The following is a 27,140-nucleotide window of genomic DNA, read 5'->3' on the forward strand; positions in this document are numbered from 1 at the left end:
CCCACTGTCACCGCTGCTGTTTAATATAGTGCTGGAAGTTCTAGCATCAGCAATCAGACAACAAAAGGAAATCAAAGGCATCAAAATTGGCAAAGATGAAGTCAAGCTTTCGCTTTTTGCAGATGACATGATATTGTACATGGAAAATCCGATAGACTCCACCAAAAGTCTGCTAGAACTGATACATGAATTCAGCAAAGTTGCAGGATACAAAATCAATGTGCAGAAATCAGTTGCATTCTTATACACTAACAATGAAGCAACAGAAAGACAAATGAAGAAACTGATCCCATTCACAATTGCACCAAGAAGCATAAAATACCTAGGAATAAATCTAACCAAAGATGTAAAAGATCTGTATGCTGAAAACTATAGAAAGCTTATGCAGGTAATTGAAGAAGATATAAAGAAATGGAAAGACATTCCCTGCTCATGGATTGGAAGAATAAATATTGTCAAAATGTCAATACTACCCAAAGCTATCTACACATTCAATGCAATCCCAATCAAAATTGCACCAGCATTCTTCCCGAAACTAGAACAAGCAATCCTAAAATTCATATGGAACCACAAAAGGCCCCGAATAGCCAAAGTAATTTTGAAGAAGAAGACCAAAGCAGGAGGCATCACAATCCCAGACTTTAGCCTCTACTACAAAGCTGTCATCATCAAGACAGCATGGTATTGGCATAAAAACAGACACATAGACCAATGGAATAGAATAGAAACCCCAGAACTAGACCCACAAACGTATGGCCAACTCATCTTTGACAAAGCAGGAAAGAACATCCAATGGAAAAAAGACAGTCTCTTTAACAAATGGTGCTGGGAGAACTGGACAGCAACATGCAGAAGGTTGAAACTAGACCACTTTCTCACACCATTCACAAAAATAAACTCAAAATGGATAAAGGACCTGAATGTGAGACAGGAAACCATCAAAACCTTAGAGGAGAAAGCAGGAAAAGACCTCTCTGACCTCAGCCGTAGCAATCTCTTACTCGGCACATCCCCAAAGGCAAGGGAATTAAAAGCAAAAGTGAATTACTGGGACCTTATGAAGATAAAAAGCTTCTGCACAGCAAAGGAAACAACCAACAAAACTAAAAGGCAACCAACGGGATGGGAAAAGATATTTGCAAATGACACATCGGACAAAGGGCTAGTATCCAAAATCTATAAAGAGCTCATCAAACTCCACACCCGAAAAACAAATAACCCAGTGAAGAAATGGGCAGAAAACATGAATAGACACTTCTCTAAAGAAGACATCCGGATGGCCAACAGGCACATGAAAAGATGTTCAACGTCGCTCCTTATCAGGGAAATACAAATCAAAACCACACTCAGATACCACCTCACGCCAGTCAGAGTGGCCAAAATGAAGAAATCAGGAGACTATAGATGCTGGAGAGGATGTGGAGAAACGGGAACCCTCTTGCACTGTTGGTGGGAATGCAAATTGGTGCAGCCGCTCTGGAAAGCAGTGTGGAGGTTCCTCAGAAAATTAAAAATAGACCTACCCTATGACCCAGCAATAGCACTGCTAGGAATTTATCCAAGGGATACAGGAGTACTGATGCATAGGGGCACCTGTACCCCAATGTTTATAGCGGCACTCTCAACAATAGCCAAATTATGGAAAGAGCCTAAATGTCCATCAACTGATGAATGGATAAAGAAATTCTGGTTTATATACACAATGGAATACTACGTGGCAATGAGAAAAAATGAAATATGGCCTTTTGTAGCAACATGGATGGAACTGGAGAGTGTGATGCTAAGTGAAATAAGCCATACAGAGAAAGACAGATACCATATGGTTTCACTCTTATGTGGATCCTGAGAAACATAACAGAAACCCATGGGGGAGGGGAAGGGAAAAAAAAAAAAAAAAGAGGTTAGAGTGGGAGAGAGCCAAAGCATAAGAGACTGTTAAAAACTGAGAACAAACTGAGGGTTGATGGGGGGTGGGAGGGAGGGCAGGGTGGGAGGGAGGGCAGGGTGGGTGATGGGTATTGAGGAGGGCACCTTTTGGGATGAGCACTGGGTGTTGTATGGAAATCAATTTGACAGTAAATTTCATATATTAAAAAATTAAAAAAAAAATAAAAAAAAATAAAGAATCAAAAGAAGAAAAAAATTCAAAATTGTACTTGGATATTTTCAAGATACTTTTTTCCCCCAATAAATTATAGAGCAAGCAGACAGTCAATAAATACGTGAAAATTTAAAAAAAATCAACTTAACATCACTTCTGTTTTTACAGACTACTACAAAACCACTTTAATTGGGTGAATCTGGTCTGCATTCCAAAAATATACCATATTATAGGACACAAAGTAAGTCTCAAACACTTAAAAAATAGCCTTGAATTAAAATTTTTAATGTTTTTTAATGTTTGAAAACTAATCAGTATGGCTTAAAATAACCTTTGGAACAATGGAAGTCAGAATAAATATTAGAAATGGGGTGGCTGGGTTGCTCAGTTGGTTAAGCATCCAACTCTCAATTTTGGCTCAGGTCATGATCTCACAGTTCATGTGCTTGAGCCCTGCCTACATCAGGTTCTGCACTGACAGTGTGGGGCCTGCTTGGGATTCTCTCTCTCCTTCTCTCTCAACCCCGCTTTCAAAATAAATAAATAAAAACTTAAAAAAAAGAATAAATATTAGAAAATATTGGACTGAAAAATAATGAAAATGTGACATCTCAAAAATTAGAAAAGGTGAAAATCTGTGAGCTAACATTTATTCTCAAAATGCTACCTGACAGCATAGAAAACCCAAAGATACTGGAAACTAATTAAATTAGAAAGAAAAAAAAAAGTGAGCAATTGAATCAATGAAATCAACAACACATACACACTTGAAGAGTAAGCAGAGAATAATCAAGAAATGATGACTGAAAATAAAACTTTTTACAAATATCCAAAATGGAAAATGGACATCATTAAAAATTAAAAGGGTAGCAATAATATTTGAAAAAAATATGTCAGTAAACTTGAGAACTAGGATTAATGGAAACTCACTGATTTCCAAAATGCACACTAGAGAAAAAAAATTTTTAAATACTTATGTATCTGTTCAAAAGTTGAATCTCTACCTAAATTTTTCCTACTGTAGAAACTCTGGAGTTAAATTTACCAACACTTACTAATCGTACAAACTCTTCCAATATATTGAAAAGGGGAAAAAAACTTCTCAGGTCATTTTATGAGAAACTAAATCATTATTATTCAGAGTTGACATAACTGGGGATATGTGAAATTGAAAAGAACCTACCAAAATAAACAATGAGAATTAAAATATGAATTTTTAAATTTTCTAGATATGAGTTTGAATACAAAATTAAATGTATTTCTTAAGAGGAAAAAGTTTTTAAGATATTACCTATACACATTAAATACATAGGAATCTATGTAAAAAAGTGCAAGATCTTTACAATAAAAGTCACGACTGAGAGAAATCAGTTGAGCCCTAAATCAGTCAATTGATATAACTTCATCATCATGGATTTTCAGATGGATTGGAATATTTAATATTGTTAGCATTTTATTTTTTCCCAAGCAGATCTATAAACTAAAGAAGTCCTAAATAAAATTCCATCAGATCTGTGTCCAAATTGATGTGATCTGAAAATTTATATGGAGAATACTTATGTAAATTTTGTTTATGAGCAACAAAACCTGATGATTTATTATCTACCAAATAATGAGACTTGTTATATGAAATTGATGAGATTTATACAGACAATAAAATGAGAGTTAAGATACATACTTGTACATATATAGAAACCTGATTCATGAAAGACACCAATTCAATTTGGTAGGAAAATAACTGCCTTTTCAATAGATATTTCAAGGTCAATAATATATCTACATGCAATAGAGAGGAAGTTGATTACTATCTTGCATCATAAAAAATACACAAAATACATTGTAAACCTAAATGTTAAAGCTTAAATTATGAAACTTCTAAATGATAGAATATCTTCCGGATCTACAGGAGGGCAAAAATAACTTCATAAATCACAAGTTCCCTATAACAGAACAAATTGATAAATTATACTTAAGTATATTAAGAAGATAGTCTCAAAAATCAACATTAAAATTGAATTATATTTTAATATAAATAAATTACAAATGTCTATAATAAAATAATGTTATTATAACAAAAAATAACTCACATCCATGATGCACAAAGAAGTTTAATAAACCTGTAAGACAAATACTGCAGTAGTAAAAATGATCAAAAATTTTAATCAACTTGAAATATAGATTAATAAACCATTATATATCTCTATATATAGAGATATATAAATGATAAAACCATACTGTGATACTTCTGCATCCCTTTGACACCTGGGCAGGGCACCTGGGTAGCTCAGTCCATTAAATGACCAACTCTTGGTTTTTGCTGCAGTCATAATCTCACTGTTGGTGAGATCAAGCCCTGGGTCAGGGTCCGCACTGCCAGTGCAGAACCTGCTTGGGATTCTGTCTCTCCTCTTTCTCTCTGCCCCTCCCCCAGCTTTCATACACTCTTTCTCTCTCAAAATTAAATACACATTTAAAAATAAATAAACATTTAAAAATAAATATAATTTAAAGGTAAAAATAAATAAAATTAAAAGTAGTGACAATACAAATGTTTGAAAGGCTTCGGAGCAACTAGTAATCTCACAGTTTGTCTTGGGAATATAGATTCATACAACTTTGGAAAATTTTGGCAATGTCTAATAAATTTAAATATTTGCATATTTTATGGCCCAGCACCTTCACTCCTGTATATAACCAAGAATGATTGTGTATTTCCATGAAAAGATATGTACAATAATGCTTAGAGAAGCTTTATTCACAATAGAGTTATAACTTAACCTAAGTTGTCCATGAGTAGTAAAATTTTAAAAAATCAGTGGTAGGATATTCTACAAAATACTACAAAATACTACAGAAATACTACACAGTCTTGAAAAAGAACAAACGTTCCTAGAAGCCACAACATGGGTGAATGTCATAAACATAATCCTGAATTAAAACATCAAGCACAAAAGTATATATATTATATAGTTTCATTCAAATAATGCAGGCAAAATTAATCTATGGTAATAAGAGTAGTGACTAGGTTGAGGGGAGTGTTAAGGAGGTTTCTGAGCTGAAATTTGCTCTATATCTTGATCTGATAATAATAGGAGTATGTGTAAGTAAAAATTCTCCAAAATAGAATTTTAAGATTATTTTATATTTAACACAAAGAAGAGCAGACTTCATTAAGTAAATATGATTAAACCAGCTGTATTTTTCCAAATTAACACATATGTTGATATCCTGAAGTAGAATGTTAATATTTCAATAAAAAATATGTGCCTTTGCCTTAATATTGGCAGACAATTGTTAGAATGTAGGTTACACTTGTTTTACTATGGCATATTGTGAGTACAATCTTCACTGTCAACAACCAAGGAAGTACTGTGTGTGTTTTCTTAGCTTTAGAAATAGCTTTAGGGGCGCCTGGGTGGCTTAGTCGATTGGGCATTGGACTCTGGATTTTGGCTTAGTCGTGATCTCCTGGTTGTAGGACTGAGCCCTGTTTTGGGCTCCGTACTGAGCATGAAGCCTGTTAGGATTCTCTTTATCTCTCCCTTTGCATCTCTCCCTGCTCATGCTTTCTCTCTCTCAAAATAAATAAATGAACATTAAAAAAAAAGTTTTGAAGCATCACAACGAATTGTGTATTAGTTACTAGTGATTGCCATTCATAAGGTATTACCAAAAAAATGGTGTAAATTCAGCAAACAATTGGTCATTTAGCAAAGGAAAGGGAATACAGGGAGACCCACAATTTGGGCATAAAATGTTTGGAAATTTTGACATTTCTAGAACTAAAATTGTAAGAGATAAGCTTGAAGAAGTTTTTGAGTGGTAGAAACTCACTAAAAATTTAATGCCCTATAGCAATAATTAGATTAGTTTGTTTTCTTTATTGAAGACTTAAATTTGCAGGAAATCCTATTACCAAGGAGAATATAAGCCTTGTCTAAAATGTTCTGTGATTCCTCAATTCATCTTAAAACAATTGCTGAATAGCCTGTAGAGGCTGCCCAGCAAGCGATGAGGGAATACCCACCACCGTTCGTTTCAGATATAACCAGAGAAGTTAATACATGAGTAGCAGCCTCCAAAAGACTAGAATCAAGAACATCAGGGAAAACAGAAACAGCAGTTCCTTTCAGAGAGTAGAATCAGTGTGTAAAGTGACCATTGCACAATGATGGCAAGATTTAAGAATTGTCAGTGCCCTTAGCAGGGCACTCCTCTCATCTCCTAGTTTTACTCGTATATTCTGGTTATTTTTCTGTGACTGTCTCTCCCCGCTCTATTACTATAATTTGATTGTTTAGGGGTGGTGCATAGAAAACTTTCTAGGTCTTACATTGATTTCTTAAAAAGATCCATATTGCCATCTCAAGGATATTGGTATCCATGAATTTGAATTAGATGAAGGAATTGGATGAAATTGTGTGGTGTCTTCATTAACAAACATCCTAAGTAGAAGAGTGGCAGTAAAACATACATTTGGTAACCAAAATGTTAGATTTTTTAAAGAGCACTCTGTGCTCATTAAATGTAGTATTTTCTCTTCTAGGAATACAGTTAGAATATGTTTCCTGTGCCCTTTTGGAGTGAGTTTGAGCCACAGTCCTAAGTTATAACCAATGGGACGTAGATGAAAATGATATACAAATACTTTTGTGATGGGGCTATATGTACCTTTCTCACAACATTCTATATTTCCTTTCTTTATCCATTTGTATATCTTATAAAGAGGATACACGAAAATCTCCAGTGCCCTAGGTAATAGTATTTAGTCACTGAATGGTTGCATGGAGATACATGTCCTACAAATATACACACATAATCTCTGACCCTCATGGAATGTTTATTAGAGACACAACAAAGCTTTGCAGTAATAAGCCATTGTGTTTAGGCTTTTTTTGTTTTTTAATTATAGCAACTAGTGTTATTTTTCTTGACTAATAACATCCATGGGAACAACCAATATAAGTTGTACTTTGGAACATCAGAGAATTAATTTAATTAATTATCCTAAGGTTTACTTGCTTTTGAAAAAAAATTGAAACATTTTTTTTATCATTTACAAAATCCTATTGTTATAAGGTGTAGGTATTTGAGATATTTAATTCCTCTCATTTTTAAAAAAAATTTTAAATGCTTATTTATTTTTGAGAGAGAGAGAGAGAAAAAGAGAGAGAGAGAGAAAGAAACAGTGCACAGCTGGGGAGGGGCAGAGAAAGAGGGAGGCAGAATCTGAAGCAGGCTCCAGGCTCTGAGCTGTCAGCCCACGTGGGGCTCGAACTCGCAAACTTTGAAATCATGAGCTGAGCCAAAATCAGAAGCTCAACTGACTGAGCCACCCAGGTGCCCCTCCTCTCTATTTTATTCCAATGTCCTTGTCTTTTTATTTTTTTGCGGGGCATTATACATTTTGTACAATTGTGGAATTTGAGGTAAAGGTTTGCAATACATTTCTTTTTATTTCCTGTCCTATATTTCTAAAAGAGATGATTTCCCATTCTCTCCTTACAACTAGAATGAAGTGGACAAGATTGATTTTTCCACCATAAGTAGAAATGGAAGCTTGTTAGCTAAGTTAACTTTATTATACACCTGGGAAGAAAGTTACATTTTATGCATATTAGATATATTATAAATTTTAAACTTACATTATTTTTGACTACAGTTGCTTGCTTTTGAATAGGTCTTATCTAGTGCCTTTCTGTGAATTCTATTGTTTTTCCTCTTTTTGTGATAGCTTTAAGTATGTATAATTTAAGTAGATATACATAAATATTTTAATTATTCATCATTTATATGCTTTATATAGAAAGATAGGACTTTCTACTTTGAATCTTGTAATTTAACATATTCACATGTTTTGTGAGTTTTATGTCATTATATTTATTCTAACTATTTTATGTTTGAAACTTACCACGCATTCTAATTTTTCTTTTCTAAATTGTATTGGATTAATTCAATTTTCTTTGTTATGTAATATTTAAAGTTAAAACTTATATCTTCACTTTACTGACTTGAATGTTGGAAGAAAATAATAACAAGTTTTTATATATTTTTTGGAATACAAAATTAATAACTGTTACACTGCAAATATTCACAATTCATAAAATAAATTAATTATAAACTAATTTAAATAAAGCTAAATATTTAAATATTTCAAAAATTAGGAACATAAATACCAAATAAAGAATAATCTAAATATAAATGCTGAACACATGCAGTTATTCTAACATACTTATTAGCAGATGAAATCCATCCAAAATTATAGAAAAAAATACAAAATGAAATAATAAAAAGTTTATAGAAAAATTAAAATGATATGATAGTATTATTTAGAAGGCAAGATTGCCAAACAATATTAAGAAAAGTTAGACACAAGGCCAGATCTATGTATAGTTTGATTCCAATTACACTGATAAATGCTCTCTCACACACACAGACTGGAAAGAACCACACCAAAATAGTAGTAGGTGTGGTTATACTGTGCTGTAGAATTATGGGTAATGCCTCTTTTGTCTTTTTTATTTTTTTGCTTCAACATTTTCCATGTATTCTAATTATTTTCAACTAAAGCCTAGAACTGTAGGAAGAGGAAAAGCAATGACAAGACAAATATGGCATGATGCATCCACTAATAATAGAAAGGGACTTCCGAGGACTTTATCCCATGCCCCAATCTGGGAAGCACAAAACACCATCTCTGCACACCCTGGAAGAGCTTCGGATGCCAGTGGACTCTCTCCCCAACTAGCCTCACCTCTCAGCTTTCTGAAGGTGACCTGTGGAAAGACACTATTCCATGATCTGTTGGAAGTCTTCCTCAAAAAGCTGCTTAAACAACTTTTGCTAGGTTTGCTGCATTCCAGGACCTTCTTGGTATGCTCTGCATCTAGTTCAGCTCAGAAGCTTTAAAGTTCCTTCCTTTTATTTTTCTTATACTTATGTATCGTTGTAATTCACACTGCCCACATAAATCCTCCAGATTCGGCAGGCAGTTCTCTATCTTCTCAAAACTAGCCTCTAAATAAAAGTCTGATTTGCTGTCATGGATTCTAAGTCTGTTATGAACGCTGGAAGCTGCTGAAGTTACTCCTGTAATTAGATTAGGGCTTATCTTCTTTTTCTCCCAGTGTGTTGAAAGCGTAGCCACCTCACTATCCACCAACCCTCCAGCACGTGCACATTGCTTGGCTCTTCTGTGACATGTAGCTCATGTATCTTCATATCTGCTAAGTGGTTCTAGTCTAACAGAGTACTTTGGCAAATATGGAATACTTTGGGGTCAATTTTTCCAGTTGCTGAAAAGCTTTCTGAATTTTATTAGCTAGGGGAATTATATAAAGACTCTTATAACCTAACTCTAAATATTTTTATCTGATTTCTTTAATCCTTGAATAGTATCTCTTTTCAGTAGTACATTTTAAATTGTTTTTTTTAAAGCAATGAGACATTTTAATTCATATGAGTTCTGCCTTTTGAGAAAATGAAACATTCCCAGTTCTTTGTCTTCTTTAGTTTCACCATGCTTACACTTCAGTGCAGTATTGCCTATATCACTTAGAACATTCTTATTTTCATACCCTTCCTATTCAAAGACCTTTGAATGAGTGAAAGTTATTCTAGCAATAAAGCTTTGCTTTGTAAATTATAATTGTCTTCCTTCTCTGGAGGAGTTTGTGATTTAGAATTCTTTCTAAACTATGGTATCTTTGTTCCATTCAAAATATTAATGTAGAATTTCAAAGTACGTCAAGGATAATGAGAACTTTTAAATTTTGAATTTCTGCACATCCTTCAAGGGAAAAAATTACAGATCAGTAAAGTTAGATAATAAAATCATCCATAGTTAATACCAACAGCATAACTAGGACAAAGAGAATGCCATACATTTTAATTTACCTAATGGTGAATAACTACCTAAGACCACAGATTGTGTTTAATGCCTGTACTTGAATGGAGCCAGTACCTGAATGGAGAGTCACAGGTAGTTGTGATGAACATAAGGGACTGCTGTTGAATCCTATTGGGAATGACTACAGATAACACCTAATAATATTCATTTTCTATAGTAGAAAAGTAGAACCAGGACAGGGGGCCTGGGTGGCTTAAGCCAAACCAAGCTAGTTGGTTAAGTGTCCGACTTCATTTCGGGTCATGATCTCATGGTTAGGGGGTTCAAGTCCCCCATCGGGCTCTGTCTGTACTGACAGCACAGAGCCTGGTGTCCACTTGGGATTCTCTGTCTCCCTCTCTCTCTGCGCCTCCCCTGATAATGCTCTGTCTCTCTCAAAAATAAATTAACATTAAATTAAAAAAAAAAAAGAATGAAAGAAAAAGTAGAACCAGGGTAAGAAAGCGCAGAAAACATTAACAGAGAACGTTAATTGCACTTCAAAATGTGTGCTACCGAGGATGGTGGTGTCATGCAGGCATCAAGTCTGCAGACAATGGAAAATCTTTATAAAGGGATTCCTTGGAGGCCTGATGGTGAAGAGATATAAAGAAGTGCCTGAAAATTAAAGCCTCGTTGGAATTAGAAAATAGCAAAAAATATAAAATGTTGGACCAGAAGAGATTCCGTTAATTTCCATTTGTTAGAGACATCACTGTAGCAACGGGATAGCTTGGTATTGAGCTAAGAAGTGAAGGAAGTCACCAAACCTCACCTTTATAGGCTCTTTGTACTGTTAGTCCCAGAAAATTCAACACACTAATCAAAACAGCAAAATGTGAACCTGAACCCATTAAAGTTACCGTAAGAATAAAAGAAAACATGAGCATTCTATTTCTTAACCAAAAAGTTCTCTAAATTAAAAATCAAAAACTGTAACACCATTCTGATATGAATTAAATGTAATTCAACAAGCATTTTCAGAATCAAAATAGCACTAAAACTCAGAAATACAAAGAGTCTGGCTACAAATGGACACATGAAAGCATATAAAATAAGACCTGACTGAAGAAATTAAATAAAAGACAATAGTCTCTGAGATGAAGACTAAATTGCAAGGTCTCCAACAAAGAATAGATACAGTCAAAAGCATAAAGGGGATTTAGACAATAAAAGTGAAAAAAAAGGCAAGAACAATATTTAAAAAGGCAAAAGTGAAAAGAAATGTGTATGTGTGTATGTATAAAGATCTAAGATATATAGCAAATTAGATGAAGTTTTATAGAAATGTTCTAGTTAATAAATGAAAAAAGTGATGGGGTACAGATCTACTTAGGTATATAGTATATACTCTCTATAGATCATATACTATAGATATACATGTATTATATAGCTGTATATCTACATATATAAAAGCTTCAGAGTTTACTTTTCTAGTTACCTAGAATACAATGGTGAAGAAAACAATGGCTTACTGTCACTGTGGTGGAACAGGGCAAATGAAATTTTGGGTTTTATAATCCAGTGAAAGTTCCAGTGCATGTTAGGTGTGAACTAAGATGAGACCCCTATCTTTCTGATCTTCAGCAATACCACATGAAGAGGAGGAACTCCTATTTGATGTAACAGAATTGTCTTGTTCATAAAATAATGGTATTTGATAAAGGCCATTTTCACAACAAAAAGCAAGATTTCTGCTTTAACAAGTTATTTGAGTTTTCCAATAGTTTACCAATGTTAAATCTCAGTAAAAAGAAATCCATACAAAAATCTGTATATAACTTTAATGAAATTCAAGAAGAGTTCACCTCAAATGCAAGCAGCAATAAACATTATAGTTTGTATATTCTATACATATGTGCAAATGCATATGTACACATATACTTACATGTTTTGTTTATAATACCCTCAGTATTAAAATTAATTACAATATTTGTTATTAATGGAGGCAGTATACTTTATAAATATGCATTAAAATGTTTTTCCCTAAAATGTAATCACCATTATGCTATAATTTATACTTTGTATGATGATTCAGAAAGGATTATGAAGTGGGGTGTATGCATCGTATTTTTTTTTCAAAACTGAAGTTATTATATTGATGATAAAGCACACTGTTAGCAAGGGTAAAGAAAGAGACACCTTAAAAACTGCAGTTGGGTGTGAAAATTAGTTAAAATATCTAGAGGACAATTATGGCACTCATATTTGGGGAAAAATAGAAATATCAATTTCATTTTTAGGAATAATTACCTTTATGGAAAGGTATTACAAAATTAAGTAAAATGAAAATTAACTTAAAATTCATAAATTCTAATTTTATAACTTAAAATATATTTCTAGAGAGACATAAATGTTGATATTCAACATATAAAATTAATATAAATATTTTAGAAAATACTGAACAATTAGGGAAAAAAATCACTAAAATTGATTATTTTATCTCATGTGTTTTGGGATAATAGCCACATAGTTAGAATGCTTTTTAATGTTGTTTTGCTTCATGTTATTTTTCTCAAAACACGTGTATTTCTCATAAAAATATGGAATATTGCCAAGATCCAAATAAACAACAATTCCAATATTTATAATGCTATATTGTTGATGTTAATGCTACATTTATTACCATATAAAAATACAAAGCGCATATCAAAAAATACTTATTTTTCCTCACAATTATTGTTGTAGTAAGACATACCTTTGAAGTTTTCATCAATGGTAAGAGTAAATGAATGTATGTTTTAATAATTCAAAAGATCTTATTACCTTCTGCTGCAAGCTAGAACCATCATTGCAAGAATGACTAGGGATAGGGGTGCCCAGGTGGCTCAGTCAGTTAAGCATCTGACCTCAGGTCATAATCTCACAGTTCATGAGTTCAAGTTCAGTTGGGCTTTGTGCTGACAGCTCAGAGCTTGGAGCTGGAGCCTGCTTTGGCTTCTGTGTCTCCTTCTGTCTCTGCTCCTTCCCCGCTTGTGCTCTTTCTCTCTCAAAAATAAATAAATAAACATTAAAAAAAAAAAAAAAGAATGACTAGGGAGAGATAAGCCTTAAGATAGTTGAATATTTCTTTATAGTTGCCTAACTTATTAATATCTTTAAGAAAAATTAACTCATTTCACTTAGCATAATACCCTCCAGTTCCTTCCACATTGTTGCAATTGGCAATATTTCGTTCCTTTTGATGGCTGAGTAATATTCCAGTGTATAAGAGACAAATCGAGAAACTCTTAACCACAGAGAGCACACTAATGGTTACCACAGGGGAGGTGGGTGGTATGGGTGAAACAGGTGATGGGATTAGGGAACGCACCTGTCGCGATGAGCACTGGGTATTGTATGGAAGTGTCGAATCACTATATTATACACCTGAAACTAATATTACATTGTATACTAACTAACTGGAATTTAAATAAAAAAAATTTTAAACAAAAAAGGAAAGAAAAAGAAAAATTAACTCTCCTTGTCCTAAAATACATAGGAAATTTATGTTATAGAATCTGGAAAAGCAGATTCCTCACAGTTATTAAATGATTTATATCTAGTGACTTGTTTATCAAATGGTAAAGTAGAATATCAAAAGCAGCAAATGTTCATTACACAATTAAGACACTCAGGAAGCACATTATGATCCGTTACAAATTATTTGTAAATTTTAACATTTTGTCAAGAAATCCTTACATTTTACTACAGTGGACATGGGAAACAAATTAACAACAATGAAAAAGGGATGATGATATATGTTATTTAACATATGTGTTTACTCCACATTGTGCCTGTCTGAAAAAATGTTTAAACAGTCAAGTGATTTCATCTGTTTAGTCAAGCAAGAATACAATAAGCATTTTTTCCCACAATACCATAATAACTGTATTACAGAGCTTCTATAAATTATAAATAATCTATAAAATAATTATAAAAAGCATGAGCCCTAGAGGTGAAAATTTCTGGATTCAAATCCTGGTTCCACTAGTAATCAGAAATGTGATTTGGAGAAAGTTGTATTCATTAGCTTCTTCATCTTTAAAATAAGGTTATTATGAAAATAAAAATGATTAGTATCAGACACGAAAAACCACTATATAAAACTTAGTCATGACTATTATTATAATTGTTATCATCTTTGCTGACAATACTATATTACCAACTACTGCTAGTGTTAGTAATACTGAAGGTAGTTATCATTTGAATTTTATCTGCCATAAAAACGCAATAACCTCTTCTGATAGCCTTTGGTAGAATATAAATTTCAACTTCCTGATCATGAAGCCATTCTTAATGTACAACTGAAATCTTAGTGTTTTTTGGAAGACAAACAACACAGTAGCAGGAGAAGCATTCATTATCTGCAGATTATGATGTGCAAACTTTTAAGCATGTGATTGAATTTTTATAACAGTCTTGAAGTAATTATTTGTATTCACATTTTGCAGATGCTGAAACTAAGTTCTAGTCTATAAATATCTGGCAGAGCCAACACTGCCTTCTACAGACAAAGGAATAAGTCAGTCTTTGACCCACAGTATTACAATTAAGCCATTCTTTAGGTTCAACACAAAGTAGCCCCATGTGTTTATTTTTCTGATGTTGGAGTGATACTATTATCAGATTATCTATCTAGAGAAGATGTAGGACTATAGATAGAATGTTGCTCCAGAGATTGAGAGACTTAATGTTGCCTACATCACAGGGTTCTTGAGAGGGTGCAAGGAAATGTTTACAGAAATAAATTTGTGAACTGTGAGAATATATGTCACTGGAATACTACATAGCTTTGAGAGTGTTGTGATGGTTTTTGACAAAAATGGAGTATTCTGTAAAGTTTTTTTAATGTTTATTTTTGAGAGAGAGAGAGAGAGAGCGGGGAGAGAGCAAGCGGGCGAGGGGGAGGAGCAGAGAGAGAGAGAGACAGAAGATCTGAAGCGGGCTTGCACTGACAGCCAAGAGCCCAATGGGGGGCCGTAACTCGTGAACTTGTGAGATCATGACCTGAGCTGAATTTGGACACTCAACTGACTGAGCCACCCAGGTGCCCCTAGTTTGTATAATTTTTAATAACTCGGGAGTCTCACATATCCAAGCAGAAATGCAGTTAACTTTTTTCATTTTGCTTTTTTATAATATCATAATCCACACATGATTTCTCTTTTTTTGGAATACTGTTTGCTAAATGTTGTTTTACTTCTATTCCTTTCTTTTTTTAAATATATTATAAACATTCAGTAACGGTCCTTGAGGGGCGCCTGGGTGACTCTCTCAGTTAAGCATCCGACTTCAGCTCAAGTCAGGATCTCCTGGCTGGTGGGTCCGAGCCCCACATTGGGCTCTGTGCTGACAGCTTAGGGCCTGGATCCTGCTTTGGATTCTGTCTCCCTCTCTCTCTCTGCCCCTCCCCCAGTCATGCTCGCTCTCTCTGTCTCTCTCTCTCAAAAATAAATCTAGAAAAATTAAAAAAAAACATGGTCCTTGAGAATTTACTTGCCTCTTGGAATTTGTGGGTACAGATAATCCCAAAATTTTAATTTTGCAATTATGAAACCTGTTACTAACTTCTTCAAGAATAATTATTTAAAAAAGAAATATATGCTGGGGTACCTGGGTGGCTCAGTCAGTTAAGCAGCCGACTTCGGCTCAGGTCATCATCTCACGGTTCACGAGTTCGAGCCCATCGTTGGGTTCTGTGCTGACAGCTCGGGGGGCCTGGAGCCTGTTAGGATTGTGTCTCCTCTCTCTCTCTGTGTCCATCCCTCCCTCAAGCTCTGTCTCTCTCTGTCTCAAAAGTAAATAAACATTAAAAAAAATTAAAAAAAGGGGCGCCTGGGTGGCTTGGTGAGTTAAGCGTCCGACTTTGGCTCAGGTCATGATCACACGGTCCGTGGGTTCGAGCCCTGCGTAGGGCTCTGTGCTGACCGCTCAGAGCCTGGAGCCTGTTTCGGATTCAGTGTCTCCCTCTCTCTCTGCCCCTCCCATGTTCATGCTCTGTCTCTCTCTGTCTCAAAAATAAACGTTAAAAAAATTAAAAAAAAAGAAATATATGCTAATTTTGATTGAACGCAATTTTAGATGGCACTTCCTTTTGCTATCCTATATTATAAATGTTTGCAATGAAACTAGAAAATTTCAAAGTAATGATATCTTCATAGAATTGGTAATCACAATACCTAATAATTCTGAATACTTGTATATCTGTCTCTTTTATGCCATTTCATCTTCATAACACTCCTAAGAGTTTTGTTATTGTCTATGTTTAAAGATAATTAAATTGAGGTCTCAAAAGGTTAGTTAGTTTTACCAAGATAGGGAAGTAAGAAATAAAAACTTAAGGTCTCAAGTATGATCCAGGATTCAAATGAAAGTGTCTGACTTCAAGAAAAATGTACTACTATGAGACGTAGGGTCTTGATGAATCATGATTGCTATGTGAAATATGTAATTAGAACTATTAATATTCTCCTTATTCACGTATCTTCAGTTTACACCTACATTTTACCTATTGAAATTGTGAATTCTTAACCATTGTATCCTAGTTTCTTTCTATTCCCTCTCCTCCCCTTCCTCATTAAACATTTAAATAATGCTTACTATATCTAGGCACTGTTGCAAGTGCATCATATAGCTTCCATATCCTCAAAATTCTGCTCATTTTTATTTTGTGATTAAACTGCACTCTATTAGATCCAGTTTTGTTGAATTCAATTTTTAGGTCTAAAAATGCACCATATCAAGACATAGGTAGTTGCTTTGATTTGATTTGGATTTCTTTAAAAGTTACATTAAAATTGTAAATTAGGTGGCTGCATATTTTACATGTGAACTGAAACAATTTTGAGAATGAAATGGACAGTGAAAATAAATGTGTCAGAACAAGAGGAAAAATGCGGGACTCTCCTAGCATACCAGTCAACCCACTCATAATGAATAAATTAGAGTTCTCAATAGTAGGAAACAATTAGGCTAAGTGAACAACTTTTTAAATTTTTTGTAGGATGATCTTTTGAAAATATATATGCTAATGGTCAGCACTTCAAATGCTGAATTATTAATTCACACCTCCTGTTACTACATTTGGTCATATCCTTAAAGTCCCAAAGTTTGCACTTTCAGTTGTAGAATTACACATAAAAGAATCACTAAAGCATTACATTTCAGCCTGTATAGACCCAAGAAACAGGTTATTCAGTGAGTTTGTTTACAGATGATATCTCAATATAATATTGCTTGAGGCAGATCCTGGACCTCCTCAGTACATCTCATTGCCTTCTAGGGATTTAGAGTGTGGATATGGGGGGATTCTGTCACAAGAAAGCGACTAAAAGTGGCTCTATCTGCTTCCATTTTGATTTAGCCTGCAAGTCACTAAAGGAAGCTTAAGTTGATTTGTACACTTTCATAAATTAAATTTCAGAAATACCATGGGTTTCATTAACAGAATTTCAGCATTGCAATTTTGAGCTTTTATATCTCTCCAAGTTACTTACTGAAATAAATGATTGTGAGATCTTCAGCACTATCAGTGTCTGGCACATCATTATGATCGTCATGAAACATTTGGATAATTCTCACTGTATGCTAGGCACAGTTCAAAGAGCGTTAGGTAGAGTATTTCCTCTTACCCATAAGATCAAACTAGTATTGTCGTACTTATCTTGCAGATAACTAAACTAAGGCACAAAGAGACTAAGTTACCTGCTAACGGTACATAGCTGGAAGGTGGCAAAATCAGAGTTGGTTCTTCAGTCTGCTCTCTTTAACCATTATACCATGTTGCTCCTGATTTATATTCTATTAATGATACATCTGTTATCTCATCTGAATTTTAGTATAAACCAGTGAAGTAGTCCGGATAGCTATTGTATTCTCAAATTATGGATAAAAATAATCAAGCTCAAAATTACAAATAAAAATAATTCAAGCGTCTTGCGCAAGCTTATGCAACAAGAGGTACAAGTGGCATCCGGGAAGGGAAAATCTAAATATAATTCCAGTCCTCTTTCAACCACATCATCCTAAATTAAAAGGCTAGAATACATCTGAAGAAAAGTGGGGTATACTGAAAGAATGATTCTAAACTTAAATTCACTTTTTTTTCTAAGACTAAATATATATCAGAATATGTTTAATGTTAAATCATAACTGGGAGGGCACAAGCAGGAATACAGACACAAGAGCAAGGCAAAGAATGATGTGCAAATGCCTCTAATAAACTAATTGCACAGAATATTTCAAAGACTCAGCAAGCACCTTTATCCATGGTGAACATGATTCATCATCCATGCCCATCTCCATATATAACTCCTTCATAGTCTTCTTTCCTGCATATCTTTTCTGTTTCCTGCTTTAAATGCCCAATTTTTAAAGAATCATTAAGCTAATAGGAATATGTACTGGGAAATTCATGAGAAGCTGAATACTAATATATCTTTTGTTTACTCTTCTCCTTAAACTTGAATTAATTGGGAGTCTATATTAGTAATGTCTATAGCCTTATTGTTCTTATATAATCTTCAAACATTGAACTCTAGAATAATAATCTTAATCAACTCCCTGGAGTCTCTGAAACTTTAATTTCTTCACCTAAAACAAAATAAAGCAAAACAAAGTGATATCCTAACTACTTAGTTGTCATTAGGATCAAATGAAATAGTATATAAGGAAAGCTATGTAAAATGTAAAAAAAAATATTGAAATATAAAAACAGTAAATCCATGTGAATCATATAATAAATTCTTACCAAATATTAGGGGCTTTGTATATGGTTATCTTTCCCACTTTTTATGAAACCTATTTTATGGGACTTGTTTTTAACCTACCTGCTTATTTCCAATTCAGTTCTTGTGTTTATTGTTGTTTTGTCATCCTTCACTACCTCCCTGAGTGGAGAACTGATCCTGAAACCAGATAAACTGACTCTGATTCCATTCAAGCAGTTCCTACTAAATAGAATGAAAAATGTGGTCATTTGATTTGTGTACTTAGTGAAGATAAATACCTAGTGCTGAATAAATATTGGATGTTTATGAACTTAAAATTAAGCTACCAGATAAGTAAAATTTCTGGTCTGTCCTCTGGACCAGTTTCTTACTATGATTTATTTCCCCCTCCCCTCTTTTCTTCTTTGTATCTCAGCATCAAACAGGATTAAGGCAAACTAAATATCTTGGTCACATACTTTCTAATTAGTATCCAGCCTACTTTAATCTGGCATCTTTCGCCACTGAAAATTGTCTATTCTAGCGATTTAGTTCAGTCTTTTTCATTTGTTCATTGAACATTTGAAACTATTCATAACCTTTTTTTCTTGAAATTTTTTACTATTTTGCTTCTACAAAGCCATTTTGCTCATTTATGAACATTTCTTCTCAATCCATACGTCTGTTTTCTTTCCTTCCCCTGCAATCTGACACTCCTCCCTTGATTGTTTCATCCATTTCCTGATTGGTTAGTCGTACTCTGAAGGCTTCTAAATCTGTATCTCTAGTCCAGGTAACTACCCTGGGTTCCAGAAAAATATATAACTAAATATACATTTTCTCCTAGTGCTCCCATAGATATGTAAAACAAGCAAGCCAAATGTGAAACATGTTCTTTCTTACTATTTCCTATAGTAACTAACAAGTGGCTAAAGCCAGAATTATGGAAGCAGTTTAGACTACTTAAAACATTTTATCCCTTTTTCAGAGCTGTCATTAGATTCTGTATATTGAACTTAATATGACTGTCTCCACCTCTGCAGTTTTTGGTCTCATAGTATCTTGGATATTGTTATCTAATGTTGTAATATCTAGCATTATAATATAAAATCACACAGTCTGGAGTGCCCCATCAAATGTCCCTTCGCAACTGCAAACTGTATACTTGTACTAAAGTCATAATTGAGTTATTTTCCTGTTTAAAAATATTTAATGACCTCTGTCATGTACAAAATAGATCTCAAACTTCAAAAAAATGGACTGAGAGACGTTTTATGATATACTTCTTCTTATCTTTGCAATCTTTAACCGGTTATTTTCTTTCTCACTTAAACTACTGTTGAGTCTTAACACGTATTTAAACTTTCTGGTTCAATTTATATGTGTTTTTTTTTTTTCAAGAAATGTACATACACTGCTGTAAATGTAGTTTCTCCTCATGATTTTTTTCTTGTAATTTTCTTAATAACATTTTCTTTTCTCTAGGTTAGTTTATTGTAAGAATACAGCATGTAATACATATAACACACAACATGTGTGTTAATTGACTATTTAGGTTATCAATAAGACTCTGGTGAACAGTAGGTTATTTGTAAATTTGGGGGGGAGTCAAAAGTTATATGCAGATTTTCCACCATAAGAGGGGTCACTGTTCCTAATGCTTGCATTGTTCAAGGGTCAGATGTATAGTGATTGGCTACATCTACTTCCAGAACATACTATAATGTGGTTTGCCTTCAGATCTCTACTCACCTGAAGATGAGTATAATTCCTGAAATGGTACATCCTGTATATCTTAACACGTGTACCAAGGTTTAGTTAAAATATCATTCTAAAGTAAAATGTTCATTCTATAACTAACCTAGGATTTTCTCACATATTTTTTTCATCAATCAGATTCTATTTTGTTTTTGTGTTTGCCAGGTCCACATGCAGTCATGGTTTAGATGCCCTTTACTTATTTTGCGATTATTCTTTGCTGCTAACTCCACTGAAGTAACCCTTTTCTTCTTACCACTTCGACCTAATTCTCATTTCTCATTCTAGGCATGCCATTTGCATTTGGTTACAGACATTGTTTTCACTCTGCTTTTCCTTGAATAAGATGACACTTATTCAGTGTCTATATTCATCTATTCTCAGGTTACATAATTCCTTGCATAAGCAGCCTAGGCTCTTAGCCACATTGCAGAGAACATTACTGATCTTTACTGTGAGCCGTTTTCGTATCATATGTGGTGCTGCAGCAAGATAAATTGCCAGTGGATTTGTGCAATCCTTTTGTTGGGAAAACACAGCACTTGTAATTAAACACTTAAATTGAGTCTTTTGGGTCAAAGACCTAGTTATTTCATCACAATAACAGTGAGATTCTCAATGAGATGCATGGTGTCCTCCGTTACCTCTTGTTTTGCTAAGTGAAAAGTTTCAAGAAAATAGAAAACTTCAGGCTTGTAATGTAGGTCACAGATGTCAGATTTCAGGTTTACCTAAGTTCTTTAATGCTTTTAAAGCTTTAATGAGGTTTAGTTTATATACAATAAACTGCATATATTTAAATTCTGCATTTTTGATATAACATTTTAAGCCATCATCATATTCAAGGTACTAAATATTTCTATCAAATCCTACAGATTCTTGTGGCCCTATTAATACACACCCTTCACTATCCCATTCTCAAGCCAAAACTGATCAGATTTGTGCCACCATTGAATTGATGACATATTCCAAAATTTTATAAAAATATAATAACATATGCAATCTTTTCTTTATGTCCTCTTTTATTCTAGAAAAGGATTTTGAAATTTTTTCATGTTGTATATAGCAATAGTTTGTTCCTATTACTGATGAGTAGTATTCCATTGTATAGATTGTATAGATTCAATTGTAGAAATATACCATAACTTGTTTTTCCATTTTCCTACTGATGACGTTTAGTTATTATACATAGTTTCTCTGTATGTCACATACAAGTCTCTTAAACACGTTTTAATTTCTCATGGTAGTGAATTACCAAACTTGTTTCCAGATTGGCTTATGATGTATATTGGCTTATGTTACATTACAAAGTGGTCTTTTTATGTTTTAATTTTAATTTATTAGAATTTTTTTAAATTCAAGGATAATCAACATACAGTGTTATATTAGTTTCAGGTGTGCAATATAATGATTCAACAATTCTATGTTTCTCAGTGCTCGTCAAGATAAGAATACTTTATTTTTAAGATAAAGATACTCTTAATATCCTTTATTTCACCCATTCCCCTCACCCACCTCACCTCTGACAGCCATTAGTTCTCCATTTTTAAGTTGTTTTTTAGTTTCCCCTTTTTTTTTGCTTCATTTGTTTTGTTTTTTTTTTTTTTAATTCCACATATGAGTGAGATAATATGGTATTTGTCTTTTCTTGACTTATTTTACTTAGCATTATAACCTCTAGGTCCATGTTGTTGCAAATTGCAAGATTTCATTCTTTTTTATGACTGAATCATATTTCATTTTGTGTGTGTGTGTGTATGTTTGTGTATACCACTCTTCTTTATTCATCTATCAGTGGACTCGAGTTGTTTCCATGTATTGGCTATTGTAAATAATGCTGCAATAAACATGGAGGAGCATATATCTTTTCAAATTAGTGTTTTGATTTTCTTTGGGTAAATAGCCAGTAGTGGAATTAATAAGTCGTATGGTAATTCTATTTTTTATTTTTTGAGACACCTTTATACTGTTTTCCATAGTGGTTGTGCCAGTTTGCATTCCAGCTAACCGTGCACAATTTTTCCTTTATTTCTTGTTTTTGTTTTGTTTTGTTTTGTTTTTTACTTTAACCATTTAACAGGCATGAGATAATATCTCATTGTGGCTTTGATTTGTATTTTCCTAATGATTAGAGACATTGGGTATATTTTCATGAGTCTGTTGACCATCTGTATGTCTTCCTTGGAAAATGTCTTTTCATATTCTCTGCCTGTTTTTAATTGGATTGTTTGCTTTTTTTGTGTTAAGTTATATGCTCTTTATATATTTTGGATACTAACCCCTTATCAGATATATCATTTACAAATATCTTCTCCCATTTAGTGTGTTCCTTTTGTGTTTTGTTAATAGTTTACTTCACTGTGCAAAAGCTTTTTATTTTAGTATAGTCCCAATAGTTTACTTTTGTTTTTGCTTCCCTTGCCAGAGGAGACATAGCTAGAAAAAATGTTTCTATGGCCAGTGTCAAAGAAATGATCACCTTTGTTCTCTTCTAGGTTTTTATTATTTTGAAGGCTCACATTTAGGTCTTTAATCCATTTTGAGTTTATTTTTGTGTATGGTATAAAGTGCTCTAGTTTTTGCTTTTGCCTGTAGCTGTCTAGTTTTCCCAGCACCATTTGTTGAAGAGATTGTCTTTGCCACAAGATGGTATTTTTAAATGTCCAGGATTCAAATTTTAATTTACTGAAATCATCTCCATAACAATGAGTGAGACAAGGTCTTCATCCCACTTCACCCATCTGTAAAATGGGGACAAAATATAACCCCATTTAAAGGTTGTATGACTAAAACTAATAATAAACATTAAGCATAAAACAGAGTGATTAGAAACATATTCAAAATTGCATTATCAATATGATTGGTTTCATGGCATGACCTAATTGGTAGATTGTGGAAAATAAAACTTTATGAACTATCTTTTTTTTTAAGTTTATTTATTTATTTTTGAGAGAGAAGGAGAGAGCAGGGGAGGTGCAGAGAGAGAAAGAGAGAGAATCTCAAGCAGTCTCTGCACTGTCAGCACAGAGCCTGATGTGGAGCTTGATCCCATGAACAGTGAGATCATGACCTGACTTTGGTATCATGGTAATGCAGGCTTCATAGAGGGAATTTGGAAGCTTTCCTTACTCTTTTATTTTTTTTGGAATAGTTTGAGAAGAATGGGTATTAAACGTTTGGTAGAATTCACCTGTGAAGCCATCTGGTCCTGGAGTTTTGGTTGTTGGGAGTGTTTTGATTACTGATTCAGTTTTATTGCTGGAGGTCCATCTGTCCAAAGTTTCTGTTTTTTCTTAATTATGTTTTAGGAGGGAATATGTTTCTAGGAATTTATCCTTTCTTCTGGTTGTCCAGTTTGTTAGCATACAATTCTTCATAATATTCTCTTATAGTTCTTTGTATTTCTGTTGCATTGTTTTTAATTCTCCTCTTTCTTTTGCATTTTGTTTGCATACCCTCTCGTTTTTTATGAGTCTGGCCAAGGATTATTAATTTTGTTGATGTTTTCAAAGAGCCAGCTCCTGCTCTCATTGACCCATTCTATTTTATTTTTCTTTTTAGTTTCTGTTTATTTCTGATCTAGTCTGTATTATTTCCTTCCTTTTACTACTTTTAGGTTCTGTTCTTTTTTTAGTTCCTTCAGAATTTCTTTTTCCAACGTTTATTCATTTTTTGAGAGGGGGGGAGGGGCAGAGAAAGAGGGCGACACAGAATCCGAAGCAAGCTCCAGGCTCTGAACTGCCAGCAAAATGCCTGACATGGGGCTTGAACCCACAAACCGCAAGATTATGACCTGAGCCGAAGCCAGATGCTTAACCAACTGAGCCACCCAAGCACCTCTCTAGTTCCTGTAAATGTAAGTTAGATTGTTTATTTGACATCTTCTTGCTTTTTGAGATAGGTCTATGTTGCTGTAAACTTCCCTCTTAGAACAACTTTTGTTGAATCCCAATGATTTTGTACCATTGTGTTTTCATTTTCATTTGTGTGTATTTTTTTTAATTCTCCCTTGATTTCTTGTTTGACTCATTCATTGTTTACTAGTATGTTATTTAACCTCTCTATATTTGTGTTCTTTCCAGATTTTTTTCTGGTGGTTGATTTCTAGTTTTATAGCATTGTGGTTGGAAAGGAAGCATGTGTCATATGACTTCAATCTTTTTTAATTTGTTGAGGCTTTTTTTGTTGCCTAACGTGATCTATTCTGAAATGTATTTCATGTGAACTTGAAGACAATGTGTATTCCACTGTTTTGGCATTGAATGTTCTGAATATATGTGTCGAATCCATCTGTTCCAATGTGTCGTTCAAAGGCACTGGTTTTTTTTGTTGTTGTTGATTTTCTGTTTAGATGATCTATCCAATAATTTAAGCAGGGTGTCAAAGTCCCCTACTATTATTTCATTACTATTGATTACTTTGCTTATGTTTGTTAATAGCTGGTGTATGCATTTGGGTGTTTCATGTTGGGTGCATAAATATTTACAAATATCATATTTTCTTAGACTATTTGTTTTATGATTATGTAGTGTCCTTTATTTTTTGTTACAGTTTTTGTTTTAAAATCTATTTTTTCTCCAATGTAATTATCCTGCCCAGCTTTTTTTTTCTTCATTTGTGTGATAAATGCTTTTCCATCACTTTATTTTCATTCTGCTTGTGTCGTTAGATCTGAGAGAAGTCTCTTGTAGGCAGAATATAGATGGGTCTGCATTTTTATCCATTTCACTACCCTATGTATTTTGATTGGAGCATTAGTCCATTTGCATTCAAAGTAATTATTGATAGGTATGTACTGTGTTTTGTGGTTATTGTTTTTGTGGTTGTTTTTGTAGTTCTCTTTTCCTATCTTACTCTTTTCTCTCAGGGTTTGCTGGATTTCTTTAGTGATAGACTTAGATTCCTTTATCTTTACTTTTTTGTATATTTATTAGTGGTTTATGATCTGTGGTTACATTATGTTTGTACATAACATTTTAAGCATTTAGCAGTCTGTGTTAAGTTGATGGTCACTTAAATTCAAACCCCGTTCTAAAAACACTACATTTTACTTCCCCCCCCCCCATTATGTCTTAGGTATATGGGGTCAGACTTTACAATTTTTTATTTTGTGTATCCCTTGACTGATTTTTATAGATATTTTTAATTTTACTGCTTTTGTGCTTCCTACTTTTCTTACTTCTTATGGTCTTTCCTTTCCATGCAAAGAATCCCCTTTAACATTTCTTCTAAGTCTGGTCTACTAGTGATGATGCCTTTAATCTTTGTCTAGGAAACTCTTTATCTTTCCTTCTATTCTGAATGATTGCTTTTCTGGATAGAGTATTCTTAATTACAGATTTTTTTCCCCTCTAATCATCTTGAATACATAATGTCACTCCCTTCTGGCCTGCAGAGTTTCTGCTGAAAAACAGCTGATAGCCTTACGGAATTTCCCTTGTGTGTAATTTTTTTTTCTGGCTGCTTTTATAATTCTCTATAATTTGTTTTGTCATTTTAGTTAGTGTGTGTCTTGGTGTGGACCTCTTTAGGTTTATTTGGCAGGGTGGAGTGTGGTGCTTTTCTGTGCCTCCTTGATCCAGACTTCTGTTTTTGTTTGTTTGTTTGTTTTTGTTTTTGCTTTCCCCAGATTTGGGAAGTTTATAGCTATTATTTCTTCAGATACATTTTCTGCCACTTCTTCTCTCTCTTCTCCTTCTGCATATCTATAGTTCTTTTGCTTCCTCTAATCTATTTAGTCTAAAGGGACTAGTATATTTTTATTTTCAGTTATTGAATTCTTCTTCTCTCGTTCATTCTTTATGTTTTCTCTTTGTTGAGGATCTCGCGGAGGTCTTCCACTCTTTTCTCAATTCCAGTATCTTTATGACCATTGCCTGAAGTTCTTCAACAGGCATGTTGCTTATCTTGGTTGCATTTAGTTCTCTTGCTATGATTTTGTCCTGTTCTTTAATTTGGGGCATATCCTCTGTCTCCTCATATGTACACTTATGTAAGTACTTGCTCTGGCAAGTGGTGGCCTTTTGAAGAGGTCCTGTGGTATCCTGAAATGCAGTATTCCTGTTCATCAGAACCTGGAACTACAGGGATTTCTCTTATGTTTGTGTGTGCACCCTACTCTTGCAGCTGAGTTGTTTTTGCCTTCATTTCAGTCATTTGCAATGGCTATCTTTGCCAGTTTTGTGAAGGGTTTGGTCCCTGTGTCAGTGTGCCAGTCTGGGGCTTACTTGGGCTTGAGTTTGGTCAGACCAGGTGTTTGCCAGAGCTGCAGTCACACCCAACTGCAGGGCACTCTCCCTATGAGGTCCTTCAAGATTTTTCTGTTGGGCAGTGACTTCAGTCAGACAAGATGTCTTTCCCCAGTGCAGTACTGGGGCTGCAGTCAGACTGGTGTGTGTCATTATCCTTTCAGGACAAGAGTCACTTTGGAGAGAAGCCAGCCACTGTCAGGGCTGTTTGCATACTGCCATGCTTTGTATGGACTCCCGCCAAGTCTGTGTTGGAAGGAGCAGACTGCAAGATAATACAGGGGAAGGGTGAGTGGTATTAGCTTAGTTGGCACAGGTTTGCTGTAGGAGGGGACCTGGAGTAGCTTTGGAGAACCACCAAGGGTTGGCCACAGGAGAATGCAGAGACAGAGCTGCTATTAGAGGGGAATTAGAGCTGCTTTAGAGAACTGCTGAGGGGGTAGAACTGTTAGAGG

At 34.1% G+C, this 27,140-nt stretch overlaps 1 pseudogene; it reads right to left on the reverse strand.

Moving 5' to 3' along the window:
- Window positions 1-8,592: 8,592 nt before the first annotated feature.
- LOC109258145 (dysbindin-like) lies at window positions 8,593-26,838 on the reverse strand (annotated as a pseudogene).
- Window positions 26,839-27,140: the final 302 nt, after the last annotated feature.

This window comes from Panthera pardus, unplaced genomic scaffold (assembly GCF_024362965.1).
Source record: "Panthera pardus isolate Hobbes unplaced genomic scaffold, ASM2436296v1 HiC_scaffold_16, whole genome shotgun sequence".
NCBI classification, from domain to species: Eukaryota; Metazoa; Chordata; class Mammalia; order Carnivora; family Felidae; genus Panthera; species Panthera pardus.